The 22714-nt window shown below is 55.3% G+C and overlaps 2 protein-coding genes across 4 annotated transcripts in view; one reads left to right on the forward strand and one right to left on the reverse strand.

Moving 5' to 3' along the window:
- Positions 1-22714, reverse strand: part of Sytl1 (synaptotagmin like 1) — a 268723-nt gene that overhangs the window by 26242 nt on the left and 219767 nt on the right. The window lies entirely within an intron of this gene.
- The window catches only part of Ahdc1 (AT-hook DNA binding motif containing 1), a 66697-nt gene that overhangs the window by 443 nt on the left and 43540 nt on the right, over positions 1-22714 (forward strand). The window contains exon 2 of the mRNA XM_028888119.2: positions 244-342. The gene's annotated coding sequence lies outside the window, so the exon portion shown is untranslated. The remainder of the gene's footprint in view (positions 1-243; positions 343-22714) is intronic.

The raw sequence follows: 22714 nt of genomic DNA on the forward strand, positions 1-22714 counted from the left end.
CTTCCCTCCCAGGTTTGCAATTGGGGGGGTTGGGGGCGGGGGTGTCCAGGGCTGTGAGAGTGTGTGCGCGGCTGGGGGAGCGAGTGGGGCGCAGATAGAGAAGGAGTGATCGTGGGGGGGGGCGCCGCGGGAGCGGGGGGCCGTGTCCAGCAGAGTTAGCGGCGGAGAATGTGAGCCGAGGCGCGAGCCATGCTGTCAGCGACGGCAGGCGGCTCAGGGCTCCTCTACGACTCCTCTTCCCAGCAGCCAGGCGTCCGCGTCGCTGCCGCTGGCGGAAGATAGACGCCCCCCGAAAACCCCTCGCCTGGCTCGGACCCACGGAGCCGGCAGCCCAGCACTCCGGTAAGTAGCGCCTCCTGCCCAGCTCTAGACGCCGCTGGGGACCGGCCGGCCAGGCTCTTTTGTGCAGCGCACTGAGGGGGTGCCCAGCGCCCCCAGTCCGGTCCGCCGGACCCCGTGGCTGCGGTGCCCGCGGTGCGATCGGTCTTTGTTTCCACCGGGGCCCGCGGCTCGGCTGGGCTCGGCTCGAAGCCTGGCAGGCAGCGCCGGGAAGGGGGAGGGGGAGGTGGACGGGGAGGGGGGGCGGGGAGGGGGGGTTCTCGGGTTTCCTGGCCGCCCCGCGGCTCCCCCGGCTCGGGGGCGAGGTGCGCGCCCAGCGCTGCCGCGCACCCCCTCCTCCTTCCCCCTCCCTCCGCCTTTGGATTTAAAACTGCAATTTGCTCTCCAGCTTGCTGAGAATGTGGGGGGGTGGGATGTAGGGGGACCGTGGGAGCGGAGAACAAGGCTGGATTTTAGGATAGGCGCTGGGAAACGGGGAGACTGCGGAGGGAGGAGCCCCTCCCCTCCAGCCCCCAAATCCCAAGGTTCCGCTGGCGCTCAGGGAGTTGAGGGGCGGGGACCTAATGACCCGGAGGGGGTGTGGGGCGGAGGAGGGATTTGGGGGCGGCCTGGCCAGAGGGGTTGGGCCGCGTGCCCGGTTACCTGGCGAACAAAGTCGGCTCACTTTTGCATAAATAAATAAATAATCGCCTATCAATACGTTTCCTCTAGGGCTCTGATTGAATCGGCCCCTCTTCCCCAGGGGGTGGGGTGCTGAGTGACAGCTGTCAGCCCCCTAGGTCGGGAGCTGGGGTGAGCTGCTGAATCTCCGCTTTCTGGCTGAGGGCGCCTTTCCCTGCTGGGTCTGGGTCCCCGGGCAGAGCCAGAGGGGCAGGGGGCTGGCTCTGAGACTAGGAAATAACCTTGTTTCCTGTTCTACAGGAAAAGGGACAGCTACCCAGAGTTTGGGGGCTGGGGATGAGGACTGGTGGGAGCTGGGGGGAGGGTTCCCCAGCAGCCTGACCCCCCAGCCTCCTGCCAGGCAAAGGGGCCAGCTGAGGGAGGAAGGATGTGGGCCTTGCTGGCCGGAGGCGGGAGCTGGGGCTGTCCCTGAGGCGGGCAGCGGGCACAGATCGCACAGAGCAGGAGGAGGGAGAGAAGCGGGGGCGGGAATTCTCTACCGCAGACCCTAGGGGCCAGGGCCAGATGTGGAGGGGTGGGGAGTCTCCCCTCCCTCCCAGCTTGGGGGCCCTGGGGCTGGGCTGGGAGGGGCTGAGCCTGGTGCCCTCGGTTCTGCACCAGTGCCTGACTGGCAGGGCCAGCTGAATTTGGGCCCAGGCGTCACCCTGGGAGGCAGGGTTGGGCTGCACCAGCCTGGTCCCTGAGCACAAGGAGGGACCCTTGGGGGGCCTGTGCCTGTCTGGCTGGGCAGGCGTTTCCCGCTGGACCAGTTGGTGTCAGGCGGGACTTGGCCCCAGCTCCCTGGGCTGAGCTCAGGGTGTGAGGACAAGCTTTGCCTCCGGGTCAGGGTGGCCACATTCTGTCCGCTCTTGCTGTTGCCGCTGGCAGGGAAGGGGCATGAGCCCAGGCCTGGGCAGAGTCCTGCCAGGAGCATTTGGGGTGTTTCTATTGTTGACTTGTTCCTGTTCAGTGTGGCCCGGTGTGTATGGCTGTGTGAGCCAGGGCTGTGAGTGAAAGATTACCAGCCTGTCCACCTCCCCCTCCCTGCACAGGAGGAGCAGGCAGGCTCGGTTGTGGTGGTCAGCTGTGGAGGGACCCTCGAGGTAGCACATGCATGCCACTTGTCATCTCCTTCCTTTGAGCAGATGTCTATTTATTTTTATAGTAATGGGAAATCAAACTGGATAGTAAGTTGAATTCATTTCCCCGTGTCAATAGTTGGAGTAACCCCCAGAGACTGATGAACTTCTGGCCCCAGAGCTCCCACCCTTCAGAGGTGGCAGTGACTGGTGAGGGTTTGAGCTTTGGGAGTCCATGGGCATCAACCCAAACCAATGACTCATCTCCCACTTGGTCTGGCATTGGAGCAGGTGCCCAGGTCGGGCAGACATTGCCCCCTCCCCAGGCATCCCCAGGGTGCAGTCTGACCATTCAGTCACCTCCCTGGCCAGTGCCTAAGTTGTGCCTAAATCCTCAGGGACATTCCCCTGGTGGGCTTTTTTCTCTGCCTGGGCTCCGGGCCCACGTGCTGATATTTATTTTCTGTACTAAAATCCATTTTTAATGCCGTTACTTTTGAAATAATATAGAGAGAAACAAATGTGATGTGTTTAAGTTGCCCTCTGTGAGTTTTTAATGTGATCTATGGCTGAGGTAGTGATGGAGAGAGCTGCTGGGCTTGGAGAGGTCTGTTGTCAGAGAGAAAGAGAGTTTGCTGTTTACTATGGTTTTGGGCTGGGGGGGTCTGGACCAAGGTTGTGGGTCAGAGCACCCCTGACACCCCCAGGTAATGTGAGTGAACAGTTGAGTTTCTCAGTTTTAGTGTGCGAGGCTTCCAGGATTATATTATTATATGTTCCCCAGCCCAACTGATGGGGCCTTTGGGGATGGGGTGGGGTGGGGGGCAACCCCCCCCCCCGCCACCACCATGTGCTTAGATATTGGCAGGAAGATGTCTCTTGCTTGCTGAGTTAATTAGAGGTATACAGTAGGGAGGTTAGATTTGGATTCAGAAAGATGTTAAGGGGTGGGGGTTCCACCTGATTGTGACTTTGGGGTAGACTGTTCCTGGCAGAAGACAGTTGGGGTGGGTACACCGGTAGAGCCCCAGAGGAATGTCAGCCTGAAGCGTGCCTCTGTTCCCCGGTGGACAGGGCTTTCCTTCTAGCAAACCTTGATTTGGGTTTTATTTCCCCTCCTTGTCCTGCTCACCCCCAGGTCTACTTGTGTGCCTGTGCTTAAGTGCAAGTGTGTGTGTGTGTGTGTGTGTGTGTGTGTGTGTGTGAGCTTGAACAAGCTCCATATTTTCTGCCAGACTCCCAAGACCGGGGGGTGCCATGCCTGTGTACCAGATGCCCTGGCCCTTCTGGTCTGGCTGGGTGAGGTCAAGCAGATGCACTATTATGGGAAGAGGCCAAGCTCTGTCTCTGGTGGCTGGGATCTCTTGGGACACAGAGAAGGGGCAAAGCCTAGGTGTGGTGGAGCTGGGGACGGCTAGTTGAAGCAAGGGTGGTAATATTGTTGCTAATGCCAGCAGATGGGCCCCCCCAGGGAGAGAGAGTGGGGTGGGGGAGGAGACCCAGACAGCCACATGCTGCTGAAGAGAGGGAGAGAGAGGCCATAGCCACAGAAGAGAGTGAGAGAGAAAACAGGCAAGGGATGCCAGGGTCTCGGGGCTCAGTGGTGAGCTCCAGGAACCTCAGAGGGCCTAGGCACATCCCACTGTCTGTGTGTAGCCAGGCTCAAGGAGGCACCGAGGGCTTAGCCGCTATAACTGAGCGCTGGGGTTGTTTTTTGGCGGAAAGATAAACGCAAGTGTCTCTGGGAAGTGGGAAAGACAGGTGGGAAAAAGAAGTGGGAAGAATCCCACAGGATGAGGGAGAGAGGGGGATTCCAGGGGTCTTGCCTAATGCTTCCAGCCAGAGCAGCTTTTCCTCTGTCCTTCTCAGGTGTCTGGGAACCAAGCTAAGTTCTTGGGACGTGTGGGCGGGGCCTGGGCTCGGCAGAACACTCCACAGGTTGGCAAGTACCCTGTGCTAGGAGACACCCATGTTATAAAAGTGGGAGACCTTAGCACCCCTAAGGTGTCTGTCTCACGTGTTGGGATCGTTGGGATCTCTTCCCTTCCCACTTGATGACAGAAGGAATCCAATCTTGAGAGGGGAGCCAATTGCTCAGGGTCACAGATACTGTGGCAACCCAGGGTCTTGTCGCTGTAGCTGGAGAACCAGATCAGCTGCGGGGGGGCCTCCTCGGCACAGAGGGGGGCTGGAGCCTGGGGAGAAGAGCGAGCAGGCACCCTTGTGGCCAGAGCCCCCTCAGGGGAGGGGGAGGCACTTCTGCCAGGAGTGAGGGAGGGAGGGGAAACAGTGAGTCAGGGCTTCCAAGAGCTGAGGATGTGAGAGCCAGAGAGCTTGGAGGGAGAGGGCGGGAGGGTTGCTCTGAAGGGGGAGAGGGAGAGAGCCCAGCCAGGGGCGAGGAGAGCCGGCAGAGGGAGGCAGCCAGCCCCTGGCCCCAGCCCAGTGGCACTGCGGGGTGCAGCCAGTATGGGCTTTGCCTGAGGTGGGTCAGGAAGGAGCCATAGTGTGACCCTTCTGCATCTCTTCTTCTGATCAGCCTCGTGGCTGATCTGACCCCAGGGTCTCAGGAGGGGGATCGCGTCTTCCCATCCCCTTCCTCTTGCACCTCATTTTCTCTGTCAAGTGTGGGACTTGAACTCTGAGCTATGGGAGAGGGAGTGAACACAACTGCCTGGAAGAATGTGGGGGTGCGGTCTTAAGATGATGGCTGGGTGCTGGGGGCACTGCTGGAGCCTGCTGGGAATGCAAGGTAGGCAGCAGGTCTCTGGGTGTGTGCCACTGCAGTAGGGACGAAGTGAGTGGGCGGTGGCACTAAGACACTGTGTATGCATGTGTATATGGTGGGTAGCCTCTGGTTTGGCAGTGGTGAGTGGTGGATAATTTGCTTTGTGCCTCTCAAGATGACCAGTGCCTAGACTGGACTAGGGTCCACACATGGCCCAAACTGTCCTCTGCTTGTTTCTGGGGAGATGCTGGTGTGATTTCCCTCCACCCCATGTCCCTTTGGGTAGACAGGAGGTAGAAATGGCTCCATGGAGCTGACAGGAACTGCCGGTATAACCCCTAGTGCCTGGAGTTGGGAGGGGTCCCCAGAGACTGCTGGAAAGGAGGAGGGAAAGAGCCCCTCCTGCCCAGCTGACAGGAAGCCCTGGCTCCCAGCCCCTCCTTCCCACAAGGCCTAGCCTTTCCCTCTCCCAGGATCCCTGTGTCTCTCTCATTGGCTAGGATGTAAGGAAGGTGGGCACTGAGGAGCCCTCTCCTACCAGGGCCCGACTTTGGGGAGAATTGTGATTTGAGGGTAAAGTGAGGCCCCTGCTAAGCCATGTAGGAACTCAGCTGCGGATACAGCCATGCTTTCACTCTGGTTTCTGCTCTGGGGTCCTTGGCCTGGGAGCGTAGGGGAGGGGGGCTGTCTCTGCAGCTGGCTGGCCTCAACTCCCAGGGCATCCCAGATGGTACTGAAGGCAGAAGCCGCAGGTCTCGACCCCCTCCCCTCCTGAGCCAGGAGAAGCCTTTGCTGACCTAGAGGAGGTTGAGAGAGCGAGTGGGTACCTTTAGAAGGACTAGCACAGACGGGTGGTAGAACAGATGGACAGAGACACCCACGCACAGACAGACCGAGAGAGACGGACAGATGGACTGGGACAAGGAGAGACGGACAGACAGAGGTGCTGGCAGAGAGAAGAGTCAGAAACATGGGAAGGCTGAGGAGAGACAGAGATAGGGTAAGCGAAGAGAAAGATGGGGAGCGCTGAGAAAGAGGAAGAGATAAAGAAAGGGGAAACCCGGGTGGAGGGGGAAGAGAGAGAGAGGAGAGGAGAGAGAGACACTGAGAGACTGACTGACTGACTGACTGAGGCTACAAACCACAAACAGGAATTTGATGAGAATCTGGAAGGTGTTTTCTGCCTCGTCCCTCCCCAAACCCCCGGCCGGCCAGCCAAGTCTCCATCCCTTCCTCCCCCGGCTCAGTTTCCAGCTGCTAAAAGAGGTCAGGGAGAGAGAGGGAGAGAGAGGGAGAGAGAGAGCAAAGCCTTGCAGAGCCTCTCTGCCTCTCTGCTCTTCTATTGGAAGGGGGATGGCCGAGAGGGCTCTCCTGCCCCCTACTCCAGCATGGAAATGTGTGACTTTCTTGGCTCTCAGGAAAGGTCCCTCCGTGCTTCCCACTGGCTGGAGGATGTCTCTTTTGTGTAAATGTGCCCCTGGACTCCCACTTGTACATACACATTTTATGACTTGGTGCCTCGCCTTTACATTCACTCTGTCTCTTACCATGTAACAGATAACATGCCTGTGCCTCCTTAGCTATCCAGGTGGTGACACACAGGCCTATTGTGAGGTCTCGGAAGTGTCACAAACTCAAACTCTGACACACACACAGTGAGGGTCATACCTGAGCAGAGAGGGCCTCCACTCTGACCCAGCCGGTAGAGGATCTACCCAGTGGGAGATCTCTCCAAGGAAGGCAAGGCAATGGCCTGGACACAAAGGTGCTGTGGAGGATTGGATAGTGGGAAAAAGCTACCTGAGAAGTGGTAAGGGCGTGTGTGTATACGAACATGTGTGAGTCTGTCGTGGGGTATGTGAGAAAGACTGCGCACCGGTGAGATGTGTGTGTATGTGTGTGTGAGAGAGACACAGAGATGGAGATAACTGCTTGGCAGGTACCAATGTGGACACATGTGTGTGAGATAAGGGTGTGTAAAGAGGACTGGGACTGTAGCTCAGTGATGAAGCATTTTCCAAATACACACAAGACCTCAGGTTCAATCTCTAGTATTACCAGAAGAAGAAAAAAAGAAAGAAACCTTGACTTTAGGTGGCCTTGACAAGAGGGTGTGTAGCTATACTGGGTTTCACAGAGCTGAGTAACTACATGCAGTGTGCCTATGTGTACAGGTTCAGGGGCCTGGGATTGAGTGTGTAAGGGTACAGTGGTGCACATTGTACATGGAAATGTGTGGGTGTCTGTCTGAACTTAGGAGGTGTGTATAGGTGCCAGTGCCTGTTGCCCTGGCTTTAGATGGGTGGTTTCAAGACCTTGGTGATGACTGAATAGGGACCATCAGCATAAACAAGGGCTACCAGGGAGCGTGCAGCTGGGGGCTGACCCACACAGACAGCCCAAGGACAGACATGCCTGCCCTTGTCCTCCTGCTTCTTCTTGCCTGGCGGCTGTGGTTTTCAAAGGAGCCTCCATAAGGACTGTTTCTGGGTAGTTCTCCCCATCCCCAGCCAGTGCCTCTTCAGACATAGTGACGCCCTCCAGGCAGCCTTGTGGAAGCTTCTGCTTGGACCATCTGAAGGCAGGTGGGTGGGCTGAGGTTCATTGCTGCCCCCCAGGGACAGAGAAGGGAGCTCTACTCCTGGGGCCTGGGCACAAGTGGAGACAGATGGACCTGCCTGTCTCAACAGTGTGGTCGCAGTACAGGTACCCCACAGCAGAGGGTTTCTAGGGGGGCAGTCCCCAGGTGGGCCTCTGAGCAAAGGCTAGTATTCTGCCTTCCATCTTCCTAGAGGCCTATTCCCTTCCTCTCGCCATACGGCTCCCCAGCAATTCCTTCAGTGCCTCAGAAATACACAAGCGCCCCACGTATGTGCTCACAGCCTCAACGACTCCAAATAACTGATAAACATACCTACAGACACACACTTCTACACACAACCACCGGCACCAACACCTCCTTGATATCCAACTGTCTCACAAGCACATAGCCAAGACACCCCCAAATACAAACACCACACAGCTACCCGTGTAAGCTGCAACACCTCCCCAAGCACCGGGAGCCCAGTTAGAATCCTGGTACCCCCCCCCCCCCCCGCACGTGTACTTTATAACCCCAGCATCTCTGATAGCAAGGACCCATACTCGCCCTCCCAGTACGTAGTTCTCAGGCCTCTGGCACCTCCCCAGACACACCTCCCTATACAATACAGTAGCTCCTGCCACACTCTCAGACCCACAGCCCCCCTCTAGTCCCAGCACCTCCATATCCATTCCCAGTTAAGATCACCGTACCCTGTCCAGAAACATCGCTTCGTCTTTCCAAACACAGCGCAGTCCCAGCACTCAACCGAACCCTGATTTTTATGACTCCTAGACACCCCAACACACACACAGCTTCTACCACATTTTCCAACCCCAACACTTCACCAGATATACCCAAGACCTGCTTACAGCCCTCAAAACTCCCCACATACATAGATTTCACACAAGCATTTACCCCCAGCTAAAGCCTGGCAGTCTGCATCCCCACTTTTTTAAATAAGCCCCCCCCCCAACACACGCACACATACACACATGCAGTCAAGGCTCCTCATTTCCACCTTTATCTCAAACTTGCAGACAAAGCTTCCTCTAGCATCCCTCCAAAGGTCCCCACAGCTTCTAATACCTTCGCCAGCATGCATGTGCGTGCATCCCCACTTCCCATAGGCTCCCACACTTCCATAGATAGGCAACCCTGCCTGAGCCCTGGCACCTCCCCGGACTTAGCCTAGCTCTGATTCTAGGCTCAACCCTGGAAAGGCACAGGGACACTCCTACACCTTTCTCCAAACACTCAGCTTGTCTACAACATGCACAGCCTTGCCTAGTCACCGCCCTGACCCATTCGCCCCTTTGAGCTCACATGTAGCTTTCAAGCTTCCCCGGCACCCCATGACACCCTGTCACACACCCCGCCTCAGCCTCGTTTCTTCTGCAGCCCTCACTCCCACCAGCCACACATTCCAGCACACCCTCCCCCCACTCGGCTCCTTACCCCCAGACAGCCTCGCCTTATTCACACGCACTGTTCTCTGCCTGCTGCCCAAGCCCTCCTCCACTTCCCAGAGCCTCCTCTGCCTGGGGAGCCGTCTCCACCCCTCACTGCCCTGGGCCTTTCATTCCTGGACAGTGAGGCTGGACATCTGGTTCAAAGCTGCCCCCCAGATCCTGGGCTGTGGACACTCTGGCCTAAGCTTGGGGGGTTGAGCCCCTTTGGGGGATAGGCAGAACCACTTGGCACCTGGTCGCCCCGGACTCTCAGCCAAGAACTCTTTGAGTACCTAGCTCTGCCTGGGCTCTGGCATGCATGTTGCGGGTAGGGGAAGTTACTCCCACATCTCAACCCTGCCAGATTTCCCCCGACACCTGAGAAGGACAGGGCTTTGGGGAAGGGGTAGGGAGAGTGCTGGCTTGGCGAGCCCCCACAGAGCTAGGCTGTGGGGCATGGCCTCCCTGGGAGTCAGTTCCTTTAGTAGATGCATGATTTTAAACGGAATCTCCACCATCTGTTCCACCCCCTAATTACAGATGCACAGAATCCGCCTCAGAGGGCAGCATGAGGGGAGTGATTTAGAGCCCGAGCTGCTTCTGCCTGCTTTAGGGATGGAGAGATGGGGGGGGGCTGTTGGGTATTGCAGCCCCCCCCAACTCACTTCTGTTTTGAGGGTCCCTGGTATCTCTTGCTGAGAGAAGGCTCATAGAGGGCTTCCTTGGCCCCCAAGTCCTAAAAGAGGAAGCAGTTATATTGCTGTGGGAGGGGTCCCCAAAACACTGCCCAGCTAAGAAGGTCCCAGCATAGCAAGTCCTAGCTAGGTTGCAGGCTACATTAGGCTCTTAAAAAATTCAGAGGATACGTCTCCTGCCTCCGTGCTCTTGGGAGCCACAGGCACTAGCTTGACCAAGCCGTCTGTTCACCCCGGGGGGGTAGCAGGGATTGGGGAGAGAGGGGAGTCACAGCTGAGATGGAACAGCCAGGTTCTGGCACACCAGGCCCGGGCAGGCACTCCAAGTGCTACCAGATGTGTTGGTACATAGTGCCCATCCGCCTTGGTACTGCTGGGTATGCCTGACCCCAGCTGGCATTGTGGTCTGTGCGATTGGGTCAGCAGCACCAAGGGGGGAGAGGGTCTGAGGGATGTGGGACCGAACCCTGAGGATGGGCTCATCTTTATCCTTGGACACGAGGGACCTGGCCCCCCGCTGGCTTGGTCGTGGTGCTGGTGGAGGCTGTAACGCAGCAGCAGCAGCAGCGGCAGCAGCAGCAGCAGCAGCAGCAGTAGGTACACTGCGGTAGACTCCAGAGCATTCACTGCGGGGAGAAAGGGAGAGAGGCTGGGCTGGAGGAATTTTAAAGATCGCTGCAGGCAGGAGGGTCTCGGAACCCTGTGGAGCGGGCAGTCATGCAGAAGTAATCCTATCGCTGCCTGCCTGGAGGAGTGGAGAGGAATTGGGGGGGGGGGCGAGGTTGGGAGGGCGGACAGGCTGTTGCCCCTCTGAACCCTGCCCCAGCCAGTCCCGAAGGGAGCCAGGGACTCCCAAGTCCTTTCCTGAGGACCACCTTGGGTTCACCCTCGCACCGTGGCACGAGCCCCCAGAGGGCCAGTGTCACAGCTGCTGCTCCTCTCTCCCCTCCGAGTTTCATAAATAATGCAGCTCAGTGGTGGGAGCCAAGCCTGCCCCTAGTCACCTTGGGTCACCCAGTGTGGTACCTCTAGCTAGCAGTCCTGTAGCCGAGGCCCTCTCCTCCCCCCTTCTAGCCTGCTTCTTTCCTGCTGTGTGAGCCTGAGCCAGAGGCCTAGCCACTCTGGGCTGGGACCTTGGCAGAAGAGTATGGAAGAGCCCAGAACCGCCCCCCCCCCACCACGTCTTTTTGTCCCACCTCCTGGCTTTCACAGGCTAACTGGCAGCCAGCTCAGCCAATCCACGGTGGAGAAGGATGGCCTGCTCTCCCAAGGCCTCACCTTCTGGCCCCTCCATTTTGCAGATGGAGTAACCGAGTCCAAGGGCGGACAGGATGGTCAAGGCCAGCCAGCAGATGAACCCCCTCCTTCCCACCGCATTCTGCTGTCACTCAGGCTCTTCTCAGCTCAGCTAAGAGCAGGGCCTGGGGGGGGGGCAGGCGGGGGATGTTTGGGAAAGTGGTTGCGGCTGAGAGGTTGCCATGGCGATACTGCAGGATGCCGAGCAGAAGTGGGGGTCCCACAGGGTCTCTGGGGCCCCCAGCTCTACACCTCTGTGGGCTTCTCTCCCCACCTCCTGTCCCCCCACCCAGCTGCCTGTCAGGCGGCTTCGGTGACAGGCTGGGTGGGTGACAGGTGGTGCAGGTGATGGGCTGGGTGGGTGACAAGCCTGGGTGGGTGACAGGTGGTGCGGGTGTGAGGCAGGCAGGTGACAAGCTGGGTGGTGACGGGCTCTGTGGATGACAGGCAGGGGGTGTGGTTGGCGAGGGTGCTGTCTCCTGGCTGGTGGCCTGTTGCGGCCCCCTACCCTCATGTGCGTGCACACACATAGGACACACTGGGCTCAGAGCTTGGGGCTAAGATACTAATGAGGCTTATTACGCATGGAGGGGCAGGTGCCCCGGCTCACTAATGAGAGGCCTTTAACGAGTAGGGGAGACAGCTGGGGGGCTTCCAGGAAATTTGGCTGGCCCTCCTGGTCTGAGGCTCTAGGGGTCCCAACCTGGCCCAAGGAGGTTGGTTTCATCCTCCAGCCACATCTGGATTCCCTCCTTCCCTTCACCTCTGGCCACTTGGATTTATGTGAATATAGTATTAAGCAGTTGGGAGAGCAGTCACCGTGTGTCAGGCACTGGGCCAAGGCGTGTGCCCGCATTGACTCGACTGGATTCAGTAATCCTATGAGGCCTGCAACCCCATTTTACAGATGCAAAGTCCAAGACGGAGAGAAGGTGTGGGAATTCCCACAGCCTGTTCCGGTACAGCCGTACATTAATTCAGGTCCTCATAGTCCTGACTCTGACCCCCTCCCTGAGTCTTAGTTTTACTGATCCCCAAAATGGATATAGGAGGGAGAATAATCCTAGGTTTTTAGCACTGACTTGGGTGGCCTCAGTCTCTTTCAGTTAGTTACCTGGGCCACCTCACCCCATGTGGCCCAGTTTCTGTTGACTCCCTTGCTGGAGAGAGGGCGGGGCCTAGTGTTGAAGGGGCTGAGCTGGATGGAGCCGACCTACCTGGTCTATCAGACCCACTTCCGGTAGTGTCTTCCGGGGCCCAGAGAGGAGAAGAAGCCACTCAAGGTCACACCCCCTGATGAGCTGTAGGGCCTCTGGATCCCAGGTCTTCTTTCGGGCCTGTTGAAAGGTGGGGCTTGGAGTGGCATGGGGCTGGGAGGCACCTCTTCTTGAGCCTCACCCCACCGCCTGGTCTTTTCCATGGAGGTTTGGAGCCCCCCAGCTCTTGGGAGAGTGCAGAGTTGTTGGCCGACTTTTCAGGGCCGTGCCCCCTCCCATCCATCTGAGTCCCCAGTGTCAGTTAGGCCCCTCCCTTTGGTACCCGTTGGGGCGGAAACTCCCTGGCAACAGCTGATGGATGGGTTGGGGCCTTGACATTGGCCTGGGGCCACAGCACAACCCTGGAGGGACCAGGCTGGGACTGGGGGACTTCGCGGGGAATTTGAGGGAGAAGAATGAGGCTCATAAATCTTGGAGTCTCTGGTTCCTCTTCAACCTTAATCTCTCACCAAACCAGCTTTCCAGCTGCTCATCCCATGTTGCTGGGGGTTGAGAGAACCCACCTACCTGCCCATTCTCCTCCCCAAACTCCGATGGAGGCTCACCCCTCTGACGTTGCCCTCGTGGGAAAGAGAGAGGCGCAGCAGCATTGATGGGCAAAATTAAGAGGCCTCTGGATGGGTGGGTAGAGGGCTCATGATGGGTAGAGTAGAGAGGGCTTCATTCTCTCAGTTTCCCCAGCTGGTGCTGCTCAGCTCAGTCCAGAAGGAGAGCTGGGACCAAGAGGATTTCACAGATGCAAGACTCATAAATAGTCTTGGCCTGAGAATCCCCCCCAAGTCTTGAGAAGAGAAACAACCCTGTCCTGCATCCCTGAGACCTGGAGGTGAGCCTTAGAACCCAAAGCAGGGTGTGTGCTGAGGTCAGGCTAGGGCGGTGCTTGGTAGCTGGCCTGGGAAAGCAGGCTTCAAGGAGGCCTGAGGAAGGGTGGCGGTTAGCCTGCGGGGTGGGGGCTGGGGAGCCATCTTTGGTTGGAAGGCAGGGGGTCTGGCTTTCCCACAGGCCCAGGGCCACTGTAGGCCGGAGTGCTGGGGCCCTCCCAGCTCCCCAGGGAACCCGTTGCTGCTGGGCCTTGGGGACTCAGGCGTCCTGGCGGGTGAGGGCGGGTCTCCAGCAGGCGCCCTGCCAAACCCCGCAGCCTGCTCACCAGGAATCTTGTTGCTGAGAGATGGAAAATCCCGGCTGGGCCTGCAGCTCATCCCTCCCCTCCGGGAGGAGGAGGGACTCAAAGACTCCTTCCTGAAACCCCCCCCCCCATCTGGGGCAGAGCCCTCCTTGGCAGTGGGTGGGGCTGGGGGGCCCAGGACAGGCCTCTAAGGCCCAGTCACATGTCCTGGAGCCCTGCCCAGTCCACAGTGGGCACCAGGGCACTCTGGAGGCCGCATGAGCCTGTTGCGGCAGAGGAGGGAGAGAGGTGCCAGGGGCCAGAAGGGGCCTGAGTGGGGGCTGGGGTCTGGCCCTGGCCCCACTGGCTCCCCCAGGGTGGAGGGTGAAGAGTCAGTTCTCTCCTTGGACAGGAAGACGAATGATCCTATTATGGGAGCGTGATTTTATTCCACGTGTCACGGAGTCTGAGATTAACTTGCTCACCAGTCTGTGACAAACCCCTCACACCCAACACGCACACAGACACACACATGCAGAGGTAGAGAGACACACACACACCCACAGCGTCACAAACACAGAGAAGCATCGCTGTGCTACAGCATGGCTCACACAGAGACACACTCATAGCACACACTCAGATACACCAGAGCTTTGGGCCCACAGCTCCAGAGTAGTGTGTCCTCCAGAGGAAGGCCACCCGGATCTGCAGATGCCAACAAGCGGCCGGAGAGGTCTCTTGCATCCACCCCTCAGACATGCAGCGTCAAGGATACATGGTACCCCATAGACACAGATAAACTTAGACACAGCAAACCAGACACTGCCACCCAGACAGGCACAGACCAACAGCCACACTCTCAGACAAAGGCCCTGGAGACAGACAGACAAAGACAAGTGCAGACACACAGCTGGCAGGGCTTACACAAGCACGGGCGTGCACACCCGGACATAGACAAAGACAAATAAATGCCCAGAGGTTTTGCTGTGGACAGATGTGGAGGCACACGCACATCTGGGCCTCTGTCTCAGCCTCCCTGCTTGGGAACACAGTGATCTGGCACCTGAGAGGCTCTGAGGAATCTTCTGCTCCCTGAGCCCCAACCCCTGGCCCCCACCACCTCTGGCACCAGGCCTGTGGAGAAGCCCTGACACCTCTTCATTTCTGTATTGGTTACGCTCACGGGGACACCGTCTTCCCCTGTACAGTCTTACAGCAGCCCCCTCTTACAGCCTCACCCCCTCAGTCATGTGCCCCCTCCCCTTGTCTTTCTCAGTCATTCCTCTTCCAGCAGACATGTGCACCTTCGGTTAGGTGCATACAACATCCTGTGTGTGTGTGTATGCACACCTGCACCGTTTCCTCACTTACACACCAATGCAGTCCCGCAGCCTTCATGGCTTTCTCGCACAGAGTCCAGTCAGCTCCCCCATTTCCTTGTGTTCTCACACACAGGTTAATTCACAAATGCAACACGCATGCATCCTCACCTCTCACACACGCATGCATGCGCACACACTTCCTGAGCCTCCCTTCACTTCCCGTCCTCTGCCTCTCGCAAACACTCCGGCGGCCAGGAGTGGAGCTGTGCTGCAGATCTGGCCCTCGTGGCATCTGTCACGGCTCTTCACTGTGTCCTTGGCCTTCCTAGCCTCAGTCTCTCCTCCACTTCCGGCCCCGCATACCATGGCCTTGTATTCTTTTGTCGTTTTTTTCTTCTGTCTAGTCAACAAGTGTATATGGAGCACTCATTCCCGTACCACATATGGCTTGAGCATTGTTTATGGGTGAAGCCCCGGAGAGACTGATAACAAAGACAGCCATAGGCTCCTTTTTCCTTCCAAGTTTTGTGACCGACCTGGCTATTTGTTGCTTCCCTCTTTCTACTAGATTGGAAGGTAAACCTTGATCTTGGCTATCAGGGGATGTGTATGACGTCATAACAGGAACACTGTGGGAAGGGTGTTCTAGCCAGAGGGAACAGCATGTCCAAAGCCTGAAGGGGATCTGACTTTGACGTGCTGAGGGAATGGAGTGCAGTTAAAGAGCAGAGGAGAGCTTTGAAGAGGGTGGAAGGTTGTCCTGCTCAGGGAAGTGAGTTTTGTTCAGTGAGCCATGGGAAGACACAGAAAGGTTTTTGTTTTTTTAATGTAATTTATTTAACCTTTACTCTATGTGCACTTGTGTGAAGGTGTCAGATCCCCTAGAACTGGAGTTTTCAGATAGTTGTGAGCCACCAAGTGGGTGCTGGGAATTGAACCCAGGTCCTCTGGAAGAGCAGCCAGTGCTCTTAACCGCTGAGCCATCTCTCCAGCCCCGACACAGGAAGTCTTTAGCATCAGACTCTGGATTAGATTAGATCATTAGACTGGAAACATGTAGTTGGAAAAGTTTGGATTGTTTGTTTGTGTTGTTTCTGAGACAGGGTCTCACTGCATAGTCCTGGCTGGCCTGGAACTCGCTAGGTAGACCAGGCTGGCCTTGAACTCACAGAGCTCCTCCTGCCTCTGTGTGAGGCACCACACTTGGCCTTGTTTTGAGACAAGGTCTCCCCCTGTAATTCAGGCTATCCCCAGAAGTCACTGTGTAGCCCAGGAACTTGCCGTCCCGCTTCAGCCTTCTGGGATTACAGGTGGTTTATCTGGGAGGTCTGAGTGGTACAGACTCGAGGGCTCATCTAGAAGCATGGGCATAGACGGGGAGATCCATGTACAGGCAAGGATCGGTGTGGTTCCAGGTCCAGGGCTGTGAGGCTTCTATGAGCAAGGGCCATCATGGGACAATGGGACAGTGTAGGTGGTGCTGGGCTTGTAGCTAGCGGGTAAATAGTAGCCGCTACAGTCAGGTATCAGCTGGACGTGGCGGAGGACATCAGTCAGATGAGATCCACTCAGCACCCAACTGAGTGTTGGGTACCATGCCAGGTACTGGGGTGGACAGTGCCATTGGATAACATTATCAGGCAGACTGTAGGAAGTGCTCTGGCGGGGGTGGAGGTAGAGCAATCCTGATTGCTTAAAGGAGGCAAGCATCGGTAGGTACCCTGGCAGGCCGATGGAGCTGGGGGTATGCGGGTAGAATCTGGGCAGGCTGAGGTTGGGGGAAGAGCTTCAGGTAGAACCATTCATTATCTGCCATCAACAGCTGGAGGGCAGGAACTAAGAGGCTGTTGTCCTTCATCCACTGTCGGGGAGGCCACAAGGTGATGGAGCTGTAGCGTGGGGTTATGGGAAAGAGGGGTCAGTGTAGAGCGGGGTTTCACTCAAACTCTGAATGTTTGATGGTAACATGAAGTGTGGCCGTTGAGATTCAGCTTCAGGCGCCACCACGCGCTTGCCCTGGCCTCAGTTTCCTCATCTGTGAAATAAGCTGTGTGGGAGGAAACTCTGGCCTCATGTGAGGGTTGGGTGAGCCACCTGGAGTGAACGTCTTTGGCTTGGATTCTGGGCCTCGGTAGGTAGTGCTTTCTTCCGGAGTGTCCTGAGAAAATGAAGTGAAGGTCTCCAGAGAGAGACCTCGGCACCCTGAAGAGAGGCTAGAGCCCAGCCCAGAAGACAGAGGTCTTTCTAAAGCCTGACTCCACCCCTAGAAAGGACCCAAAAGAGAGGGCCTGTGTCCCTCTTCCGTCCTGCTCTAACTTGTGTGGCAGTGGATATGGGCCACGTGCCCAGGAGGACACAGTCTAACCTCCGACCTGGGCTGTGTCAGGCCCTTCCTCCCATTGATGGGGGAGCAAGGTTCAGGAATGCAGTTCATGGAGTCCTTTGGGGGTGAAGAGCCAGGAGGCCAACTGGGGTATCAGAGCCAGGTGAATGCCTTCAGGGAGCTATGTTGTGTGAGGGGTTATGGTGAGGCAAGTGATCCGCCACACAGCCCCTCAGCTGCCCTGGATCCGGTTTGTGAGGGGCCCTTTAAACATCTCACCTGTGAGGTGGGGCTAGTAGAGAATTAATTTCCTGTGCTATTTTAAGTTTGCTGTATTTAATTTGCTGTTTATTTTAATTAATTAACAGAGTTAATCTCTTATTCTAACTTGCTGCCACTAGTTCCTCTTGCCTCTCAGAGAGGTGGAAGGTCTGGCCAGGTGACGCTCTGTGGGGGAAGAGCAGGGCTCTGGGGAGCAGGTTTCTCCCTTTACCTTTCCCATCACAGGGTTTCCTTCACAGCCCCTGCTTCTTCCCCCAGGGACTCTTCCCGCCTTTTCTCTTCCTGATTGGCTTCAGGCCTTGGGCTCTAGTGGTTGTGGCCTTGAGAAGCCTGGCTTGAACCCTTGTCTCTTTCAGTGTTACGGGGTTGTGAGTGGGAACTTGCTTGGGGTGGTATTTCAAGACTGTTGGAGAACTTTCGAGGCAAGAGGATGTCAGTTTTTAGGGACAGCTCTCTGCCCTACTGGTGTTCGGATGACATGCTCCTTGTGTGGTCAAGGGTCTAAGTTACCAGCATGACAGAGTGCCTGTGACACATCCATGGATATGACCTCAGTTATCACCGGGAGGGGACAGGATTACCCCCGGTCAGCATGAAGAAGGTAAAGCCTCTGAGGGGCTGTGGCTCGCCTGAGGTCACACAGCAACTAAGAGAAGCAAGGCCTGGATTGAGGCAGTAACCTGTCTTGGGTGGAAAGGGTTAACAATGGGAGACCTTTCAGAGATTAGAGTGGGAGGATTAGGCCAGATGTCTGATGAGGCCAGGAAATGGGGTCCACTGGCTTGGGAGGATGCGGGGAGTAGGTCCCCCCTACTCCCTAACCCCACAGTGGCTCCTGAGCTCTTCACTGGCCTGTTTGGAACTGAGGCGCTCTCTGGCCGACCATAGGAGGCCTTCCATGGCAGGGCGGAGCCTTCCTACTTTCATTAAGTACTTTTCCCCCTGGTGCTGAGAATTGAACCCAGAGCCTCCCCACACCGAGCACATGCTGTTCCACTGAGCTGCTCCCACATCCTCAGCTTTACTTAGCAAACACTTAGAATTTTACAAGCAAGAGCGGTCGCCTCTGTTGTCCTTGTTTACACTGCCACCCATGGCCTCTGTTTTACTTCTCTTTTGGGGGGGTTTTCAAGCTAGGATGTCTCTGTATGGCCTGGAACTCACTCTAGACCAGACTGGCCTTGAACTCAGAGATCTACCTGCCTCTTCCTCCCAAGTGCTGAGGTAAGAGGTGCGTGCCACCACCACCCAGCTTTTTTTTTTAATTAATTTTTTTTTTTATTTTATGTGCATTGGTGTTTCGCCTGCATGTATGTTTGTGTGAGGCTGTTGGATCCCCTGGAACTGGAGTTACAGACAGTTGTGAGCTGCCCTGTGGGTGCTGGGAATTGAACCTGGGTCCTCTGGAAGAGTAGCCAGTGCTCTTAACCACTGAGCCATCTCTCCAGCCTCCAGTTTTACTTCTTTCAGTTAACTGTGTTCACTTAAGAGTCCAAAACTAGCCGGGCGGTGGTGGCGCACGCCTTTAATCCCAGCACTCGGGAGGCAGAGCCAGGCGGATCTCTGTGAGTTCGAGGCCAGCCTGGGCTACCAAGTGAGTCCCAGGAAAGGCGCAAAGCTACACAGAGAAACCCTGTCTCGAAAAACCAAAAAAAAAAAAAAAAAAGAGTCCAAAACTACTAACTGGAAGATTACAGAAATAAACAATTCATAAGTTTTTTTTTAATAGTTTATGTGCATTGGTGTGAAGATGTCAAATCCCCTGGAACTCTAGTTACAGCGGCCATGTGGGTGCTGGGATTGAACCTGGGACCTCTGGAAAAGCAGCCAGTGCTCCTAACCCCTGAGCCACCTCTGCAGCCCCTGCTTCAATAAGTTTTAAGTACTTTTGTTACACTTATTATATTGTAAGCATTCAACTATATTGTTGCTAATCTCTTAGGGTGAGTGATTGACAAACTAACTAAACTTGAAAACATTGTATCCGTAGGGGTTACAGTTTGCCAGTCTCAGGCATTCACGCGGGTAAGTCTTGATAACTTACCTCCCAGATGAGGGGGGCTCCTATATCACAGAAGCAGGGCTTTGAAAGCTACAGAGCTTGCCCAAGGTCCTACAGAGCTGGTACTTTTGAACTTGGGATGCTGGGACAAGATCTCTTATTTTGAACCACCAGGTTCTCTCCACCCCTCCACCTCACCACAGTGCTTTAAGGTAGAGGTGGGAGCCCTGGACTCACAGGAGAAAAGGTATCTTTGGGGAGCCTCCTGTCTGGGGTAAGAGGCAGACTCTTCACCAACTCAAATATTTGAAAGGGCAGAGAGAGTCTGCAAATCAAGGCGGTGGATGTGTGTGGGGATGGACAGATGGACAGACAGATACAGATAGCACCAGGTGTCCCTGGCTAGGGATCCTTTGTGGACATGGCCCCAGGCCCCATGGCTATAGTGGTGACTCCTGAAAGGGGCCATGGGAGATTGGTTGGCCTCAGAAAGCTCCTGGTCCCACTGGAGGAATGACGTTGGTGTGTGTGAATGGTTCTCAAGGGTTGTGTCACCCAGTAAGAGAAAAAGAAAAATCTCAAACGCCATGATGTAGTTGAGAGTTTAGATTTGGATCCTGTGTCTGCAGTTACTTGACGCCTCTTTGAGCCTCAGTTTCCTCATTTGTCAAGAGAACGTGATTACAGGACTGATGTTTTAGGGTTTTATTAAGCTCAGTGAGGTCAAATACAAAGGGTTTGAGCTCCAAAGCACAGAGGTCAGCTCCAGCTCCAGAGAGTCCCACCCCAGAGCACAGTAGGTGGGAAGAGCTGGGGAGGGTGTGGGTGTGTGCGTACTGTGGCAGACCTAGTGCTGGAGTCAGACTGCTGGTCTCAAGTCACATTCATATGGCTAGAGAGATGGCTCAGGGGTTAGGAGTCTTCGAGAACACTTGTGCCTTTTCCAGAGGACCCAAGTTCAGTTCACAGCCCATGTGTTGGGCAGCTCACAGTCATCTATAACACCAGATCCAGGGGATCCAACACCACCTTCTGGCCTCTGAAGGCATCCACACATATAACACACACATACACAGAAATCAAGCCAAAATCTTCAGATCCCACTCATGGTGCATGGTCTCGACTGTCAGAAAAGTGGATGCAATAGTAACTCTCCCCACCTTATAGGGTGTGGTGAGGATTTAGTTAATTTATTTAACGAGTAACACAAAGAGCCTGCTGGGTACCAGACAAGTTTCCAACCACTAGAGATAGTAAGGGACTGAACATTGTAGCTGTCTTCTTTCCATCATAATCTGGAAAGAAGTGTGTGTAGGGGGGCTGTTCAGAAAGGAAGAACTGAGCAGGCTGAGGCTCTCTGGATGGAGATGAGCAACACAATTAAATGTCATGATGTGGGCTGGTGTTCCCTGAGTGCTTAGTGTCAAGTGTGTGTTCAGAAGGCAGAGCATGTATTCTCCTCATTTTGCAGGTAGGAAATGAGTTTCGAGAGGTACAGTTACATCCCTCAAACACAGCCAATCAGAAAATCTCCCTCTCTCTCTCTCTCTCTCCCTCCCCCCCCCTCTCTCTCACACACACACACACACACACACACACACACACACACGGAAAAAAATAAAGGAAAAAGAGAAAGCTAGCTAGTAGGATGGGGCTGCCCCTTCCTTCCTTCCTTCCTTCCTTCCTTCCTTCCTTCCTTCCTTCCTTCCTTCCTTCCTTCCTTCCTTCCTTCCTTCCTTCCTTCCTGTCTTTTTACATAGCCCTGGCTGTCCTGGAATTCACTATGTAGGCCAGGCTGGCCTTGAACTCACAGAAACTTCCTTGCCTCTGCCTCCTGAGTGCTGGGATTAAAGGTGTGTTTCTCTTTTTTTCTTTTTTTGGTTTTTCGAGACAGGGTTTCTCTGCGTAGCTTTGCGCCTTTCCTGGAACTCACTCTGTAGCTCAGGCTGGCCTCGAACTCACAGAGATCTGCACCTCTGTCTCCTGAGTGCTGGGATTAAAGGCATATGCCACCACCACCACCCGGCTTGGGGCTACATTTCTTAATCAAAAAGATTCAAACTAGTTGGGGGCTGGGGTCGGGGGTGTTGATCCAGCAGATGAAGGAGGATGCCCTGGTCCGGAGAGGGACAGGGATGGCAAAGAAGGGACAGAAGAGGACAAGGCCTGTGTGTGCATGCATGTGTGCGTGCACAGACATGCTCATGCTCAAACACAGAAAAAGGAGAGTAGGAGAAGAGACAGAGTGATTTGTTGTGCAGTTCAGGCTGGCCTCAAATTTGAACTTGCTGCAGGTAAAGGAAGTGGAACCTGGCTAGAATGCTCCCACACATGAGTCTTGAGAGATAGGTGAGCTGAAAGAGATGGGGGCCCAGGACATTCTAGACATTAAGCACTGGCCCCAAGGGGAGAATGAGGGGTGTAGCTTACTTAGAGCTGAGAAATGGGAGGAAGTGGCCCAGTGGAGAAGAGTTGGGAGGCTGGTGGCCTCAGGGGCATGTGATGGGTGACAGTAATATGAGGCTTAGCTAATCCCAGGAAAGGAAATAGAACACAGTCATTAACAGAGCAGACTCTGGAGTCACAGACTAACCAAGCTGCTTCCTCCCCATTTTTTTAAGCACCTGACCCTAGACTGAGACAATCCGTGAGCAGGATGGTGCCTGGAACATAGTCCAGACGTGACTCGTTCATTCATTCCTCAACTAACAATGCATATTTGGTGTTAGACTGTTCCAGGACACAAAGCAGTGAACAGAATTGATGTATTAAAAACCAAAACAAAACACTCTACCCTCAAGCAAATCTACACAGAGTAAAATAATTCACACAAAGGCAGGTAGAATATATGGATTATTAGCTGGCTAGGCATGGTGGTATATGTCTGTAATCCTAGGATGGCTAAGTCAAGAGAGTCATGGGTTTAAGGACAACCTGACTACATAGTGAGATCCTGTCTCCAAAATAAACAAGAGCAAATGTGTGTGTGCGCGCATGTGCGCGCACACGCACACATGGGAAGGGGAGGGAGGGAGGGAGGGAGAGAGGGAGGGAAGGAGAGAGAGAGAGAGAGGTTTGTTAGATGGTTATTAGAAGTACCAAGCAGGCAAACAGGGTGGGCTTAGAGAGTACAAGATTGCAAGAGTGCCCTGGATGTAGGTTTTTATTTTTTTGGAAACAAAGGTCTCACTGTGTTGGCCAGGCTGCTGTGGGACTCCTGGCTACCCTCCTGACTCAGCCTCCCGAGTATCCAGAAGTCAGGGCGCACAGCACCTCTCTGGGCACAGATAATTTGAAATAAACTTAGAAATAGAGGCTGTGGTGACTATTTGGAATTTTTGTAAATTTTAGCAGAACACATACACACACACACACACACACACACACACACACACACACACACACACACAGAGTCTACAAGCAGTCTAGTCTTTGTGAAGCTCATGTGAGATGCAGATACTGCTGTGCCCATCTTCAGATGAGGACACTGACACTCAAAGCAGACTTGGAGACTCCGTCCCGACTTTGAGGGTAGTGCTATGCCCTTGACTCCCTGGGAGTTGCTGTGGCGAGGGGA

This window comes from Peromyscus leucopus, chromosome 2, assembly GCF_004664715.2.
Source record: "Peromyscus leucopus breed LL Stock chromosome 2, UCI_PerLeu_2.1, whole genome shotgun sequence".
Taxonomy (NCBI): domain Eukaryota; kingdom Metazoa; phylum Chordata; class Mammalia; order Rodentia; family Cricetidae; genus Peromyscus; species Peromyscus leucopus.